We start from the raw sequence: 18,669 nt of genomic DNA, 5'->3' as shown, positions 1-18,669 counted from the left end.
CACATCCATAGGCCTCATCATTTTTGCTGTTCTAAGGCATCTTTATCACTTCAATCAGGAGCACGTGCTCCTGGCCTTCTTTTAGCTCAATCTCCTAAAATGCTGTAGGAGTTTCTTTAACTCAGTGTCATTCCTGCTGGGTGCCCTGCCCCTTGCTTAGGGCCTGGACCCTGCGGGTGGATTTGCAGTGTGTTCTTGGAGTAGGGAGTCTGTGGGCTGGGACGGGGTGGGGTGGGGGGGACAGACAGGCACACATAGAAACAATGGCTGCATGTTGGGGATAAAGGCCAGTCAGAGAATGTGGCTTCTTAGTGAGTTCCACTGCCTAATCAGCCCTGGAACCCGAGAGCAAGTCCTGACCACCCTCACTGTTCTATTCCTTATCTGAAAAAAAGCGGCCCCTGAGTGGTTCAGTTGGTTGAGCATCTGACTTCGGCTCAGGTCATGATCTCACAGATTGTGAGTTCAAGCCCTACATTGGGCTCTCTGCTGTCAGCACGGAGCCTGGAGCCTGCTTCGGATTCTGTGTCTGCCCCTCCCCAGCTCATGCCCTCTCTCTCTCTCTCTCTCTCTCTCTCTCTCTCTCCCTCTGTCAAAAATAAATAAACATTAATTTTTTTTTAATTTTTCTAAAAAAACTAATAAAGGAGAGGGTAGTGTTTTAGGCTGAATTGCACCCCCGGCCAAGTTCATATATCAAAGTCCTAACACCCAGTATTTCAGAATGTGGCCGTGTTTGAAGAGTCGACTGAGAAAAGAGGCAGAACTGAAATAAAACGAAAGCATTTATTTGGGGGTTCCAGAATTGCATTTTGGGGGGGGGCACAGATTCGGGTAGCAGCCCAAATTGTGTCCCATGAGGAGCACAAGTCAGGTTTCTGAAGACACAAGGGAATGTTTGTGTATGTTCACAAATAATTTTGATTGGTGTTAGTGGCAGAAAGTCAGTGGTGGCTGGACGTTGTTGGTCACCAAGGATGCCACCAAGCAGAAGTCCATTCCTGTGGCAACTACAGGTGTTCGTGCAGAGTCCCTGGAACATTTGTGGTTTGGCCCAGTTCAGAACTTCTACCCAATGAGGATGTACTCGAGGACCACCTCCCTAATAGTCCCCTGGCTCCCTTGTAAAACTGCTTGACGTGAGCGGCTCCATTTCATTTCACCTTTCACAGGAGATAGGATCTGAAAAGAGGTAATTAAGTTAAAATGAGATCACTAGGGTGGGCCCTGATCCAATAGGACTGGTGTCCTTTTCTTTTTTAATGTTTACGTATTTATTTAGACAGAGAGAGCAGGGGAGGGGCAGAGAGAGAGGGAAAGAGAGAATCCCAAGCAGGCTCCGTGCCTCCAGCACAGAGCCCCACACGGGGCTCCATCTCGCCAACCACAAGATCATGACCTGAGCCAAAATCGAGACGGATGCTCAACCGACTGAGCCACCCAGGCGTCCCCATGACTGGTGTCCCTCTAAGAAGAGGAGATGGGGACACACAAACACAACACACACAGAGGGAAGATCACGTGAAGACACAGCGAAGAAAGACGACAGCCATCTAGGAGCCGAAGAGGGAGGCCTTGGAAGAAACCAGCCCTGTCTGCACCTTCACCTTGGACTTCGGGCCTCCAGAATCCTAGAAAACGGACGTCTGTTGTTGAAGCTCCACAATTCTGGGCTACGTTGTTACGGAAGCCCCGGCAAACTCATACAGGGAGTGATTATACTACCTGCCGACCAAACAGGAGTATATGGCAAAGGAGAGACTAGTGTGGAAACTGCCTTGCAAACTATGGTGTGCCACCGTGGAGTTTTATAACTTTCGCTATTGTCTGGGACCTTCAAGGTCACTGTGTAGACATCTGTTGTTTTCACCTGTGCAGGGCTCATTCCCCTCCTTCTAGGGTCAGCACCCCAGTTATTTGGGGAGGGACCCACCTCCCTCCCCTGGGGCATGTATTCTACTCAGAGGGCCGACCATGCTGCCCCCTTTCCAGAAATAGGGAGGTGACCCCAGGCTGCCACTCGGTGTAACCCATCCTCCTGACCACACTGACTGGGTCCGGGATGGTACGTGATCCCAACTGGCCAGTTTCGGTCCTGGGAGCTGTGCTGGACTGGGGTCGCCAGATAAAATACAGGGTGCTTAGTGACATTTGACTTTCACATCGACAAGGAATCATTCTTTTAGTATGAGTATGTCCCAAATCTTTGCAAAGTCTGGTAACCCAGACTGCTTTGCTTCCTTTTTTTTTTTTTTTTTTTCCTGCTGACTGTGTTGAGCTGACCACATGTATGCCAAAGCTTCCAGCAGAAAGCCTTCCTGAGGCTGAAATCATGTAGAGGAATCCGAGGTCAGAGACAAAGAAGGCAGGTACCAGAGGACATCACTTGAGGCTCTAGAACCAGCCACGTTCAACGCTGGGGGCTGCCGCGCCCCCCCTTCAGTTTTGTGAGCCAACAGAGTCCCCTCTTTCTACGTACGCCTGTGCGAGTTGGGCTTTCGTCACCCATGACCGCAGAACGATGGCTTGTAAAACCATGAATCAGTACTTAGACCTATGCTTCCAATCCTGTGTTTTGCAAAGACAGGGAAGAGAAGGCTTAGCCTGAAAAGTCATGAGAAATAAGTTTTTTTCTCAAAGTATGTTTATTTATTTTGAGAGAGAAAGACAGCATGAGTGGGGGAGGGCCAGAGAGCAATGGAGAGAGAGAGAGAATCCCAAGCAAGTTCCGTGCTGTCAGCGCAGAGCCCAGCTCGGGGCTCAGTCTCGTGAACCACGAGGTCATGACCTGAGCCAGAATCAAAAGTTGGATGCTCAACTGACTGAGCCACCCAGGCGCCCCGAGAAATAAGTTTGAAAGAATCCAGTATCCCAGAGAGGTCTGCCTGAGGAGTCACTTCGTCTCCCTTTCTAACTGCAGCGTTACAGTACGGTCGAGATGATGCCACGTGGGTGGGGGCAGGGGCCTGTCACGGTGGCTTCTGCAGAAGGGGCGGCTCGACAGGTCTCCATTCTGCCGGGCTGTCCCCCAACTGCCAGACCCGTGACAGCATCAGGAAAGCAGCGGGAGCCACCGGTGCCTGGGCAGCACGCGGATACCTGTCCCCAGAAGACTTGGAAACAGAGGTGCTCGCTTGTGCTCTGCAAGTGGGATTATAAATTCAGTAACTTGAATTTTTTGACGGAGCAGAGACCGACAGACTCAACACGGACAGACGTAGCCGGCCTCCCGGGGCCACGGGATTGACGGGCAGCTGATGAGGCCCTGAGCATGTCTAATTTTTTTTTTTCTGACGTTTATTTATTTTTGAGACAGAGAGAGACAGAGCATGAACGAGGGAGGGCAGAGAGAGAGGGAGACCCAGAATCGGAAGCAGGCTCCAGGCTCCGAGCCATCAGCCCAGAGCCCGACGCGGGGCTTGAACTCGTGGACCGCGAGATCGTGACCTGAGCTGAAGTCGGACGCTTAACCGACTGAGCCACCCAGGTGCCCCGAGCGTGTCTAAAAAAGAGTGTCAGCAGAGGGGGCTTGGTGGCCGTGAAAACCCAGAGTCATGTCCATCCAGTGGGCCAGGGTAGGCCCAGCTCACACCAGCTCAGGCCGGAGAGGGGCTTTCCTCCGCCGGCCGGGGACACTCAAGGTTCCCCGTCAAACGTCCTCGTGCAGGCTGATGTGGACCGAGAGGCACCTCACAAGCTCCGTTCCTCTCTGTGCTGTGATTCTAGAGTTCTGGAGAGTGTGGCCTCACACCCACCTCGCCTGCAGAGCGGAAACCGAGCTGACCTGCTGGCCCCAGCCATCTCGCCCGCTTCTGAGTGCAGCTGAGGGGGCACCGTTCTCTCTTACAGACTCACTTACCTTGTACCCATCCCCATTACCTGTCCTGTCATCTGCCACTCAGGGGTGGGGTGGAGCAGGAGAGACAGGGTCCGCGGCAGGGTCATCGTCGGTGAGTGTCCTGAACGCGGGTGTTGGTGATGCCCGCTGGATGCCGTGTTTGGGGACAGAGATGACAGGGGCTAAGAATCCTGCCTGTGCCACATCCTGTCCCGTCCACCTTTCTCCGTCCACCGCACTGGATCTCCACCCTTCTGTCCAGTCTGCTGATTCTGTCTGTGTGAGGGAAGCGTTGCTGTTGGCAGGGGTTGGGGCGGGGAGGTGGGGTCGGGAAAGGACAATGGAGGGATTCCTCCCCCAGCTCTAAAGACTGCACCTAAGGTCTCTGAAATCAGACGTATACCTCACCGTGGCAAGGATTGATTTGCTTTTGCAAAACCCACCTGGTCTCCATAAGGGACTGGGTTTCTGATGAGGGAGCGTGGGGCAAGCGGAGGGCAGAGGACAGGCTAACAGCACCCCCTCCCTCCAGGCGGGATCTGTGTGATATTCCTGGGACACGCCTGCCTACCCGAGAACAAAGGAACGGGGTTTAAGTGCTGGCCGTGGCGACGTGGGAAACTAAGGCAAATGAAAAATTCAGTTCCCTTATTGCCTACCGCCCCCTGACAAGTCCTTGAAACGGGCAGAGTGACCGTCCTCCAGGAGCTCAGCTGCCTTCATGACGACACTTTGCTGGGGGCAAAGAGAGAACCTTAGCTTAATATTATCCCAACCTCGAGGATTCTGCAAGTCAATTTCCTTTATCTCAGCTGCCCCAAGATATATGCTGGCAATCGTACTCTAAGCTTACGGCCCCCTGATATGCATCTGAAGGGTCTCATGACTGGGGTTTTATTAGATGGTAATAAATGGTGTTTCCTTAGCAACAGCTAGCCCCTCAAGGTCCTGGAAACCTTGCTTCCAAAATTCCCTAGAGACTTACTCTAGCCCTGCCCCCCTCCCAACCTGAGGGTATGTAACCAGTCTCTCCTCACAACCCCAGGGCAGCTCTTCCTGCCCACGGGTCCTGTTCCTGGGCTTTAATAAAATCACCGTTTTGCACCAAAGACATCTTTTTCAAGAGTCTTTTCTTGGCCATCGGCTCTGGACCACCGCACCATCACCCCAAAACTTCGTTATTTCTACTACCGGCAAGACTCAGACCACGTTATGAAAGCCTTAAAGCCCACCCATACTGATTGACAGTGAAAGTCACCTGCCTCGAATAATGTTCCTCAAAATTCCGGATGTTCCCCTTATACCCACGGAGGGAGAATGTGGACAGTTCGACGTAGCGTCGACGTATATTTCTATCCATCGCTCGGCTCCCTAGCAGCGTACTGATTTCACACATTCACTAAATATTTATTCAGGCCCTCCTCTGCATCAGGCGCCATGCTGGTAACCGAGGACGTGACTGTGAACAGAAGCTCCGGGTCCTTGCCCCTTGGCGTTTGCAGACTGAGCGATGATCACGGCAACAGGCCGGTGATCACAGCAGGGAGGGGCGGGCAAGTAGGACTGAAGTAGGGATATGTGAAACAGGGGAATCGGACTTTTTCCAAAGGCTTCTAGAAACTTCCTGGAGAGGGCACTGAGAGATGAAGGGTGAGTGCAGATGAGGGAGGTATGGGGCAGGGCTTCATGCAGACCACGGGGCAGGCCAGAAGGCCCCGAATTGGGAAGCGAAGGCCGGGGCCCCGGTGTGAATGGAGAAAGGTGCAGGTCAAGGAGCTTGGTTTTATCCCGAGTACAATGGAGAGCTGAGCTGGGGGTGGCGAGGAGGGAGGCGTGGGCGGGCCAAGGCTGAGAGAGCCCAGAGGAGGCGCAGGGACTGGCCAGCAGGTGCTTGCAGCAGACCAGCCCACACATGATGCTGGCTGGGACTGGGAGGGGGGGCAGTGGCCGCGGGGAGAAAAGCCCGCTCGAGCAACACTGAGGACAGAAAGCCAACGGGGAATAGCACACGAGAGTCCACTCTCCGCGTGATGGCCTGATTAAGCGTTTGGGTCTGTGTGCTTGAGGCCTGGCTATGGCAGGCCGGTGAGCTCCGGGAGGACTCCGTGAGACCTCTTGACACCTGCCCACGATGGGATCCCTCCCCTGCATGGCCTTGGCTCTGTTCAGATTCCCTGGTGGGTCGTTCGTTGCCTGGGAGTAGCTCACCTGGCCTCAGTTGGACTTCCCTCGTCCTCTGGTGGGAACCAGGGGTCCTTTCTCCTGCTTCTCCTTACGCTCGGCTTTTATTGCTTTCCTAGCGCATCTTGGTTTTTCCCTTGTGCTCATTGATCTGTGTGTGAGTGTGCTGTTCCTGTTCCTGGACTACCCCACGAACGGTCACTTATTTCCATTTCTCTCGTGGGGGTACCTGGCATACTTGGATACAGGGCCTGCTTGCTTGCCTCTCAGCCGTTCTCAGTACCAGAAAGAGTTACTACCCCTACCCTTGACTTTTGGAGCCTCATTCCGTGAAGGTGGGAATAGTACTTGGAGGTGGGAAAGGTGAAGTGACTTTGGAACCCTCTTCTCTCTGATCCCCACCGGAGTCAGGACCAGGCTGTTAGGACGGTGGGTGTCCACAAGGTGGCGGACTCCTGCTATCAGTGGAGTCCAAGAGGCTCAGGGGCTCTGTAGTGGGTGGGGGGGGGGGGAGGGGCGGGAAGAAGGGAGGGAGGGCAAGGCGGGGCTGGCTGTTTCCGTTGGCTCCCCCTGCCTGCTTGCAGTGTAGACTCTCTGGGTGGTTGCGGAGTCGGGATCGGGGGAAGAGGTACAGACAGAACTTTGTACCAGGAAATACTGGTGTCCAAATGGGAGCGTTGCAAGGGAAGAGCTGAACTTTGCCTGTGTCCTAGTGCAAACTGCTTACCGCCCGCCCCGCCCCCGCCCCCGCCCCGCTGAGATTCCAGGGAAAGTAAGATAGATATGTTTAAGAGGAACAATCACTTCTAATGTTAGAGCACTCCAAAAGTAAATAATGATAGTAGCAATCAGCTGTTGAGTATTTACTGTGAACCGGGCTGCCGCCTTTTGATGTCCTTGACACCCTAAAGTGACCGCGAAGTCTGGATTTCTAGATCTAAACTCACACTCTTGCTCCCATCCTACAAGACCTGGCCCTCCCAGCTCTCCCTCCGTCCCAGATGGCACCATCACCCTATGACTCTTTGGATTAGTTGCCTCGGAGTGACTTGGCTGGTTACCACAAAGCTGGGGACTTAAAACAACAGAAATTCATTCTTCCACCGCTCTGGAGACCCGAAGTCCAGCCAGGGGTCAGCAGGAACGGGCTCCCCACCGAAGGCTCTGGGGAGACTCCTTTCTGGCCTCTTTCAGCTTTTGGTGGCTCCTTGTGGTCACGTGACTCCAGTCTCCCTCTGTCCCTTCACAACGCCTTCTCTGGTCCTTGTCTTCATTCTTTTGTCTCTTATAAGGAGACGGATGGACAGGATCGTTGGCACTTAGGGCCCCCCCCCGGGTAATCCAGGTTGATCTCACCCGCAGATCCTCAACTCAATTATATCTGCAAAGACCCCTTTCTCTAAAATAGGTCCCATTCACCAATTCCCAATAGGTTAGGACGCAGATAGACATTTTCAGGGGCCACCATTCAGTGCACGAATGCCACTGTGGAAACCTAGGTGTTACCTTAGACACCTCTTCCTCCTCCCTCCCTCTGAAGTCCGCCACCGATTCAGGAGGACTTTTCTGCTCCATGACCCTTTGTCTTCGTTGCCAACACCCAGTCCAAGCCATCGGCGTTTCTTCCCTAACCTCCTCACTGGTTTCCCTGCGTCCACCATGTTGTGGACTGAACCGTGGTCCCGCTCCCCAATTCGTATATTCAAGCTCTATCCCCCAGTGTTGGTGGCTTTGGGAGATGGAGACTTTCACGAGATAAAGTTAGATGAGGTCCCAAGGGTGGGGCCCTAATACGATAGGACTGCCGCCCTTACAGGAAGAGATACCAGAGAGATCTCTCTCCACGCAGGGACGGTGGAAAGCCACGTGAGGACCCAGTGAAAAGCTGGCCGTGCGCAAGCCAGGAAGAGAGACCGCTCCAGAATGTCCCCCTGATGGCACCTTGGCCTCAGACTTCCCATCTACAGAACTAGGAGAAAATAAATGTCCGTGGACACAGCCACCCAGCCTGTGCTGTTTTGTTCCAGGGGCCCAAGCAAACTCATGCACCTCGTATGCGCTCCCTCCCACCCAGTCTCTCCATTGCAGCCGGCGGCGACCGGAGCGAGACGCAAATCTCAAACCTCTGCTTAAAGTCAGGCCTCCTTCCCTCCCTCCCTCCCTTGCACAAGTTGGTGCAGGCACTGTGCTGAGCACTAGGGAGCTGGCGCTGAGCAAAGCGGCCAAGGCCGCCCGATGGTCCTGTGTGAAGCATACGCCCGCCCTAGTGGCCTGTGGCTCTGAGGCTTGAACACGGTTCGAGAAACCCAGTCTGGCCAGCCTCTCCCCTTGTTCTCTGCTCCTCTGCCCTCCCCTCCACTTCTCATAGACACCTGCGCCCCTCTCTTGCACAGCCTTCTCCGGTTCTTCCGGCATGGCCTCTCCACCCCTCCGGGGAGCTGTGGAGCTCTGTGGCTCCTTCTGCCCGGAAGGCTTCCCGTTTGCTTACTTAACTCTGGCTCCTCTGTCTGCCCTCGGCAGCTCTGTTACAGGCTCTCAGCAGCTGCCCGTCTCCCCTCGCAGCACTGATCACAATGGCAATTAAATAATTAACGGTGCAGCTAGCCGTTCGGTGTCTGTCTACACCACCAGTCTGAAAGCCCCATAAAGGCGGTGCCTGCTGTTGTCTCCTGATGCTTTCCCAGCGCTTAGCAAAGTCAGAACCTGGCAGGCACTTGTTACTTATTGTTACATGAACCAGCAAAGGAATGAAGTCGCAACTCTAATCCTGAGAAGCATCTCACATGCTTGAGATATTTTTGCTCCCAGTGTTCAGCTGGGAAAAGGAAGGCGCGGTAAGGCCAGGTGACTGGCACGGGGTCACCCAGTTAGTAACAATTGGACCTGAAATAGGAGCCCACAGCTTCTCCGACTGCAAAGACAGGGCTCCTCAGAGCCGTGACTCAGGCCCAGTTTGCTAATTTAAATGATGAGAGAATTCTTAACAGAAAAGCGGAAGCGTCCCAAATAGAAATTCATTAGGGAATAATTTCTTTTATCAAAATAATTATTGCAGGGAACAGGAGAATGGATAAACAGTCTGTGATATACTCATATGATGGAATGCTACTAGCACAAACAAGAAATGAACTAAAAAATGCTATTGCATTAGTGAATTGCAAAAACATTGTACTGAGCCAAAGAAGCCAGGCGGACAAGAGCACACGCTTGGAGAATTCCATTTAAGTGAAATTCTAGAATAGGCAAAATCGTCTATGGTGAAAAACACCAGGTCAGCGGTTGCCTGTGGGGTGAGAGTGGGAGAGGGCAGGAGGGAACTTTCTGGGGTGGTGACAATTTTCTGTATCTCAGTAGAAGTTTCAGTTACCCGGGCGTGTATGTATTTGTTCAAACTGCATACCAAGCTTGGGATTTGTTAATTTCTCTGTTTGCAAACTTTATCTCAAAAAAGGAAACCCTTAAGCAAATGTTAAATTCTAGTTAATGATATACACGCCAAAGGGTGGAGGGTACTAACGTCTGCATCTTGAAAACTCATCAAAAATAAGATGGGTTGGGGCACCTGGGTGGCTCAGTCAGTTGAGTGTGTGACTTCCGCTCAGGTCATGATCTCGCTGTCCCTGAGTTCAAGCCCCGCGTCAGGCTCTGTGCTGACACCTCAGAGCCTGGAGCCTGCTTCGGATTCTGTGTCTCCCTCTCTCTCTGCCCCTCCCCTACTCATGCTCTCTTTCTCTCTCTCTCTATCTCTGTCAAAAATAAATAAACATTAAAAAAAATTAAAAAAACTTCCGATTCTTGATTTTGGCTCAGGTCATGATCTCTCGGTTGTGGGATCGAGCCCTGTCCTGTGCTGGGCTCTGTGCTGAGTGTGGAGCCTGCTTGGGATTCTCTCTCTCTCTCTCTCTCTCTCTCTCTCTCTCTCTCTCTCCTTCTGCCCCTCTTCCCCACTTTTGCTCTCTCTCTTTCTAAAAATAATAAAGAGAAGGAAATGGATTCCTATTTTTAAAAAAAGGAATAAAAGCAATGAAAACGAAACCCCAGCCTTCTGTTTCAAACTGGATCAAGCTACTTTCTAGGAGCACCTCATGCTGACACTGTCCTCTTGGCGGTAAATTCAAGACCGCCCTCTCAGGGGCTGCAGGGGGTGAGGAGCCTGGATGGCCCCGACGAGGCAGCTCTGATGCCAGATGCATCCGCCTCCCCATCCTGTCCCCACCACTGACCGGTTACGTGGCCCTGGGTGCATCACCAGACCCCTCCCGGCCTTAGCTTCCTTATCTGTAAAATGGAGCAGGTAAGGTCTAGCTGACTGCGTGCACACTGGGATTACCGATTACGACCTTATCGAGGTCAGCTACCACCTCCATGCATATCCGTCCCTCCTGTCGGTTCCAAGGTGGGGTCTCCTTGTCCTGTTGCCCCGTTCACTAGCAGCTTTTGACCTTGCTGATCAGGCCTCCTCCTTGAAATGCTCTCTTCCCTCAGCCACAGAGCCCAGCCTCTCTGGCTTCTCGCAGCCTCCTTTGCTGGATCTCTGTCATCTTTCCAACACGTGGTCCAGGGCTCAGTCTTTAGCCTTCTTCGCCCCTGGCCCTACACCCAGCCCTACGTGTGATTTCATTTTAATCTGTTCAGGTCTTTTTTTTTTTTTTTTTAATTGAGGTAAACTTGATATATAGCATTGTTAGTTCTGTGTGTATGCCATAATAATTCAATATTTGTATACACTACTCAGTGATCACGCTAAATCTAGTAACCAACTGTCACCTTACAACTGACCCCCTTTGCCCTTTCTGCCCACCTCCCGCCTCCCTACCCTTCTGATACCCACCAGTCTGTTCTCTGTATCGATGAGTTTTGTTTTGTCTGTTCCTTTTTGTTTTTCAGATTCTACATATAAGTGAAATCACACAGTATCTGTCCTTCTCTGTCTGACGTATTTCACTTAGCGTAAGACCCTTGAAAGGACTCTATTCAACACCCTCCCCTCCGCCATGTTCGCAGGCAAAACTCACACGTGTCTGCGCTTGGCCCTAACTCTGTTTTTCCAAGGTCATGGTGCGTCACATTCTCAGAAAGTGGACCCCGACTGCAAAACGTATTCTTCTCTAGCCTGACCACACCTGTGTCCCAGACAGGCGCTACACGGAGCCCCTTCAAAACCTGTCCACCCATGTTGTTCTAAATGGCAAGATTTTCTCCTTGTTCATGGCTGAGTAGTATTCCATTGTACATAGGTACACATCTTCTTTTGCAACCATCCATCAGTGGACACTTTGGATGTTTCCACATCTCAGTTCTTATGGGTAATGCTGCAGCGAACGTGGCGGGGGGGGGAGCAGACATCTTTATTTTATTTTATTTTATTTTTAGTTTTTTAATATTTATTTATGAGACAGAGAGAGAGAGAGACAGAGGGTGAGCAGGGGAGGGGCAGAGAGAGGGAGACGCAGACTCCGAAGCAGCTCCAGGCTCCGAGCTGTCAGCACAGAGCCCGACGCGGGGCTCGAACTCGCGAGATGCGAGATCGTGAGCTGAGCCGAAGCTGGATGCTTAACCGACCGAGCCACCCGGGCGCCCTGAGCAGACATCTTTTTGAACTCGTGTTTTTGTTTTCTTGGGATAAATACCCAGAAGCGGAACAGGTGGATCATATGGTAGGTGTATTCTTCGATCTTTTGGGAGCCCCCATTCTGTTTCCTGCCGTGGCTGCACCAACTTACGTCCCCGCCAACAGGGCACGAGGGCTCCCTTTTCTCCACATCCTTGCCAGCACTGTTCTTTCTTGTCTTTTTGAGACTAGCCATTCTGACAGGTGCAAGATGAAACCTCCTGGACGTTTTCACTTGCGTTTCCCTGTTGACGAGTGACGTTGAACGTTTTTCATGTGCCTCAGGGCTGTCCGTGTCTTCTTTGGAAAAATGTCCATATAGATCCTCTGCCCGTTTCCAGTCAGATTGTTTGTAGGGTTTTGTGCTGTTGAGCTGTTTGACTTCTTTCTCTGTTTTAGCTTCTTCACCTCTTATTAGATGCATGATTTGCAAATAGTTTCTCCCGTTCGGGAGGTCGTGTTTTCATCTTGTTGAGGGTTCCTCTTGCTGTGCAGAAGCTTTTGAGTTTGATATGATCCCACTTGCTAATTTCTGCTTTTGTTACCTCTGCTTTTGGAGTCAAACCTAAAAATTCAATGCCAAGGCTGATGTCAAGGGGCTTACTGCCTATGTTTTCTTCTAGGAGTTTTATGGTGTCGGATCTTACGTTGAAGTCTTTAATCCATTTTGAGTTAATTTTTTTTAAGTTTATTGGTTCACTGAGAGAGAGAGAGAGAGAGAGAGCGAGCTGGGAGGGGCAGAGAGAGGGAGAGAGAGAATCCCAACCAGGCCCCACACTGCCAGCACGGAGCCCAATGTGGGGCTACTATAGGCTTTTGCTTTGTGATTATCATGAGGGTCACATAGAGCAGCCTATGTGCATATTAGCTTGTTTTGAGTTGATTGCAGCTTACATGTGCATGCATTTAAAAACCTCTACATTTTTTTGCCCCTCCTACAAATGTTGTATGTTTTTTTTTTGTTTTGTTTTGTTTTTTTCAACGTCTATTTATTTTTGGGACAGAGAGAGACAGAGCATGAACGGGGGAGGGGCAGAGAGAGAGGGAGACACAGAATCGGAAACAGGCTCCAGGCTCTGAGCCATCAGCACAGAGCCCGACGCGGGGCTCGAACTCACGGACCGCGAGATCGTGACCTGGCTGAAGTCGGACGCTTAACCGACTGCGCCACCCAGGCGCCCCATATGTTGTATGTTTTTGATGTCATATTTTACATCTTTTCATTTTGTGTATCCCTTAACTAATTATTATAGTTATAGTTAAGTTTTACTACTTAAAAAAAATTTTTTTAACGTTTCTTCATTTTTGAGAGACAGAGAGAGACAGAGTGTGAATGGGGGAGGGGCAGAGAGAGGGAGACACAGAATCGGAAGCAGGCTCCAGGCTCTGAGCTGTCAGCACAGAGCCCAACGCGGGTCTCAAACCCATGAATTGTGAGATCGTGACCTGAGCCGAGGTTGGACACCTAACCAACTGAGCCACCCAGACATCCCACTACTTTTTAAACCTTCATTCTGTCTTTATAAGTGGTTTATACCTTTAATGTATGTTCACCTTTACCATTGAGATTTTTACTTTCATGTTTTCTTGTTATTAGTTACTCGTTTTCTTTTCTGCTTGAAAAAAGTCTCTTTAACATTTCTTATAAGGCCGGTGTGGTGGTGATGAACTCCTTTAGCTTTTGCTTGTCTGAAAAACTCTTTATCTCTCCTTCAATTCTGAATGATAGCCTTGCTGGTTAGAATATTCTTGGTTAGAAGTTTTGTTTTCTTCCCTTTCAGAATTTTGAATATATCATGCCACTCCCTTCTGACCTGCAAAGTTTCTACTGAAAAGTCAGCTATTACGAGTTTTATGGTGATCCCTTTGTATGTAACAAGTTGTTTTTCTCTTGCTGCTTTCAAAGTTCTCTATCTTTCATTTTTGACATTTTAATTATAATGTGTTTTGGTGTGGACCTCTTTGAATTCATGTTATTTGTAACTCTCTTTGCTTCCTGGACCTGGATGTCTGTTTCCTTCCCCAGGTTAGGGAAGTTTTCAGCCATTATTTCTTAAAGTAACTTTTCTGCCCCTTTCTCTCTCTTCTCCTCCTGGGACCCCTATGATGTAAATGTTATTCTGCTTGATGGTATCCCATCGTTCTCTCCAGCTCTCTTTACTTTTAAAAATACTTTTTCTGGGGCGCCTGGGTGGCGCAGTCGGTTAAGCGTCCGACTTCAGCCAGGTCACGATCTCGCGGTGCGTGAGTTCGAGCCCCGCGTCGGGCTCTGGGCTGATGGCTCAGAGCCTGGAGCCTGTTTCCAATTCTGTGTCTCCCTCTCTCTCTGCCCCTCCCCCGTTCATGCTCTGTCTCTCTCTGTCCCAAAAATAAATAAACGCTGAAAAAAAAAAAAAAATTTAAAAAAAAAAAAAATACTTTTTCTTTTTGCTGCTCTGTTTGGGTGAGTTACACTGCCCTGTCTTCCAGGTTGCTGATCTGTTCTTCTGCTTCATCTAGACTGTTTTGAACCCCTCTAGTGTATTTTTCATTTCAGTTATTGTATTTCTTAGCTTTGTGACTTCTCTTTGGTACTTTCTTGTATTCCCTGCCTCTTTGTTGTGCTCTCACTGTGTTCATCTGTCTTGCTGAGTGCAGTGAGCATATTTATGACTGTTATTTTGAACTGTTTAAAAAAAATTTTTTTTTAATGTTTATTTATTTTTGAGAGAGAGAGAGAGAGACAGAGTGTGAAGGGGTAAGGACAGAGAGAGAGGGAGACACAGAATCCAAAGCAGGCTCCAGGCTCTGAGCTGTCAGCACAGAGCCTGACACGGGGCTCGAACTCACGGACCGCGAGATCATGACCTGAGCCGAAGTCGGACGCTTAACCGACTGAGCCACCTAGGCACCCCAGTTATTTTGAACTCTTTATCATACATTTTACTTACCTCTGTTTTATTAAGATTTTTTTTTTCCCCTGAGATTTTGTCTTTTTCTTTTGCTTGGAACATATTCCTTTGTTTTCTCATTTTGCTTGGCTCCCTCTCTTTCTGTGAATTGGCGCACACACAGCTTCCCCTCCCAATCTTGAAGGAGTGGCCCTGTGTAGAAGAGGACACTTATCTTTCAAACTTGCCCTAGCTCTTGGTTGTCCCTCGTGCTCGTTAAGGTCAAAGTAGCCTGACTTACCCTTGACAGGTTCCAGTTGTTGAGCGTGTGCCAAGTGTGTTCCAGATGGAGTGATCTCAGCACCTAGTTCCAGGTGATTGGAAGCCAGGCTCTCAGGCAGCAGCTTTTAACATATGTAAGTACGTACAGCCCTATGGAACTGCAGTTGTAGACCCTGTTGACCTCTGGACCAGGAGATCTGGAGGTGTTCCCTGGATGACAGGTGAAAGAATCAGGGCTTCGGACAAGTATATAAGCTTGCTTCTGGGAGGTACCTTCAAGCTGTGGCCACGCCAAGAGAGATTGTGAAGATGATGATGTCTTTCCGCCCGCATTCCCTGAGAGTATCTTTGTAGCCGCTAAAGGTGTGGCACACCTAAAGCCTATCCCTTAGCCTCAAGTTCCAGGACACGTAAATGGGCCTTTTTCACAGGAAGAATGGGTGTGTGTTTCAGGCTCTGTCTGTGCGCTGAGTGCCCGGGTATGCTCTGAACCGTCCTTCTGATTGTTGCAGTCCCAATGGGGCCCAGGAACACAGGCGCCTCTGGCCACCAGAGACAGGCGATCAGGAGGTGTTTCCTGAGTGCACGCTTTCCCACCAGCTTTAGCAAGGCTGCTGGAGAGTGTCGAGGGCGGGGCGTGTGTCCACAGCTTTATTTGATGCAACCCGTGAGTGCTGGGACAGTGCCCACTCTTGGCTTCGGTGGGTTGGGAAAGAGCCCCGGGGGCAGGGCACACCCATGGTCAAGCCAAATTCTTGATTCCTCCCCACCAGCTCCGCCTTCAAGTCTTCCTCTCCCAGGTGCTCAAGCCAAAACCCTTGGAATCATCTTTGACTTCTTTTCCTCTTCCATAGTTAATCCAGCAACAAACCTGTTGCTTCCACTTTGGAAATCTATTCACAGCGGGGCCACTCCTGTCCACCCTGAGGGTTAGCGCTAAAGCCGTCACCTGGACTGTTGCCTTTGCTGCCTCGGTGGCATCTGGGCTTCCCCCATCTTTCCTCCTCAATTCTATTTTCCCCACAGTAGTCAGAACTGTTCTAAAGGAAAAAAAAAAAAAGTCAAGACCCTCCTCAGCTCAACACTCTCTAGTGGTGCCAGAAGAAAGTTCTATGTCTGTGTCCTTCCTACAAGGCCTATGACCTCTCTGAGCTCATGTCCCGCCTCTCTCCCCTTTGCTCATTCTACACCATACCTACTGAGTTCCCCGCTTCCCTCCCACATACCACGCACACCGTCCCCTTTCCCGATGGCATTTCTTCCACACGGATTGTTCTCTCTCTGTGGCTTGATCTCTCCCTTCCTTTAGGTTACCATCAGGGGACACCCTATCCTAAAGACTGTACTCCTCTGTCTGAAATAGTACCCTTCTTCACTTTCTACCCATTTAGCCTGCTTTATTTTTCTCCTAAGTGCTTCTCATAGCTTTATATTGTGTATTTAGTTGTGCATTTTTTAATTCTCTTCCCACTTGAACGTGAGCCCTTTGAGAGGATAGACTTTCTATATTTTACCCACCATTATATCCCCAGGACCCCCAAACAGAGCCTGGCACACAGCAGGCTTGGCAGTAAAAGTTTCATAGGTTGGATGAACCAGTGAGCAAACACATGGCTCAGTGCTGGCCTAGAATATGCTCCCACAACCTGACTTCCGTTGCCGTAATTATGGGCCTTTATAGACAAATAGGACAGAATTAAGGGGCGAAGACCTGCTTCTGGTCCCAAAGTTGAGACCTGAGTGGAAAAAACCCCTTTATCCCTTGGGCGGTTTCATCGTGGGTGTGAGTCAGAGGTTGTTTTGCAGAGCTGGAGGCTGGAGTGTCACATGCCCCCAGACATTACTGCCCCTTCCTGCTGAATAGTTTTGTCCTCCTGCCCACGCCCCTTCCTCACTTGGTTCCCTGTTTCTGCCTGGGGAGCATTTTTTTGAAATGACCCCGACACGCCATCACTCAGTGCCTATGCCCCAGGGCACAGGGCTTTCCACGGGCTGCAAGAGGGCACCACTATGCATTTCAGCAGAGTCTGTTAAAAGGCATCCAGCACAAGTCTGCTGGGCGTGCTCTGGAATTAGCTCAGCTTGGATGGCGGCTGCCGGCCGTTCTTATCTCTGCAGACAAATAGAGACGGCCCTGCCTGCCACCTGCGGGAAGTGGCGCTTTTGATCTCTGTGGGGAAACCTGCCTTATAGCTCTTAAAAATTGAATTGTGTTCTGTGTAAGTGTGTTTTTAAGACCTCATAGTCTACGGAAAGAAGCAGGGTTCACTTATCAGAAAGGAGATTTGAAGTTACTACAATCAAACAATTATTGAGTGATTTCTTGGTTGATGACGCAGTACTTGTGTGTTAGGTAAAGTCCAAACACCTGATAGAAAGCAGCCAGACCAAGAGGGGAGGTTGAGAAACACAGGCATACAGGGGGGCTGGGTGGGGAGATGGAGCGGGGTGGGGAGGGAGAGGGAGAGTGGGAGAGGGAGGGGAGGGAGTGAGGGAGAGAGTTAACCCTTCACATTTGGGGAAGAGTAATCCCAAGAGTTCAAGCTGATGACTGGCGTGGGAAGTACGTAGCTTCTGTGCCTAGTTGGTGAGCTGGCAGCTAGGGGCAGAGTAAATCTTGCTCCCTCCTTTCTTGATTTTTTGTCCTTTGCGTCCAGCCTATCTGGGAAGAACATAATTGGCTAGAGAGGCTTTGGCAGCAGCCCGACCCAGCTACCAAGCAGCAGCCTGGGATGGACAGAAAGTTGGGTCCCCTCACGAGTGACAGGTGTTTCCCCTGAAATCTCAGAGGCGACATGACTTGTCTACAGAGTGCGTGGAGGGCAGAGTCCCTCTGGAAGCCTATCTCCCACATGCCCTAGCTTCCCTCCCCCTGCCCACAAACAGACACACTTGAGATTTCTCAAACCACACTCCCTGTGGGGAAGGAGAGGAGGGGCGATTCTCCAGGGACCACTGCCCGGGGTGGGGGGCACGGAAGGGGATCAGGTGGCTGGGACGCCAGGTGCATCACCCCCCACCCCATCTCCAATCAGAGAAGCTCCGTTTGGCTTTGTTTTCCATACTGTGGATCTGTAGAATATATTAACTGAAAAAAGAGGTGTGCAGCAAATGCAGATTTAGGGTACGTTAGAAAGGGCAGTTGGTACGGACAGACTGAAAACCGGAGTGCCTCAGAACACAGATTCTGGAACAGCGCTCCGTGGGTTCAAATCCCAGCTAAGCCCCATACTAGTTTTACTTCCTGGTCTGTAAAGCGGCTATAGGAAAACAGAAGGACCCCATGGCGCTGGGAGTATTAAATGAGTGGAAATATGGAAAGCATTTAGAAAAGGCACATTCCATGGCAGACACTCAATAAACGGGAGCTGCTTTTAAGTCTCGGTGGGGAACCCACGTTCGATTAAGCAGCTGTTGCTTTGCTTATCATTTGGGAAATCAGAAAGCCCTTTGATGACGAGTTCTCCCTACCCAAACACTTCACTCTTTAGTATTGATGCCTGGCCAAGTTAATGAAGGCATTGTACCGAGTTAGCCCTTGTGATTGGAGGAGAGACAAAACACTGTGTAGGCTCAAGAAGTAAGTAAACCGGGGGCGGGGTGGTTATCGTGAGAATGGCACAGGCACCAAGAGAAGACAGAAATCCCAGAACGGGACCAGGGTGGGCTCCTGAACCCGGGACCCAGGCTGGTAGGATTCCCAGAGCCCGGAGATGGAAATGAGTCTGGGATCCACATCAGCTTCGGGGCTGGGTTTGGCAGTGACGGCCCATCGTTAATGTGGGTTCAGCTACTTCAGTGTCCATTCATTCTCACGCCCCTCACTGGCTTACTCAGCTGCTCTGTTTCTTCTCTGTATCACCCTGCCGATCTCCCGACCCCCACCT

The sequence above is a fragment of the Lynx rufus genome, unplaced genomic scaffold (genome assembly GCF_022079265.1).
Source record: "Lynx rufus isolate CCGP_SWC_20201006 ecotype Redwood Valley unplaced genomic scaffold, mLynRuf1.p SCAF_28, whole genome shotgun sequence".
NCBI lineage: Eukaryota > Metazoa > Chordata > Mammalia > Carnivora > Felidae > Lynx > Lynx rufus.
The sequence above is the reverse complement of the archived record's forward strand: the minus strand, read 5'-3'. Positions refer to the sequence as shown.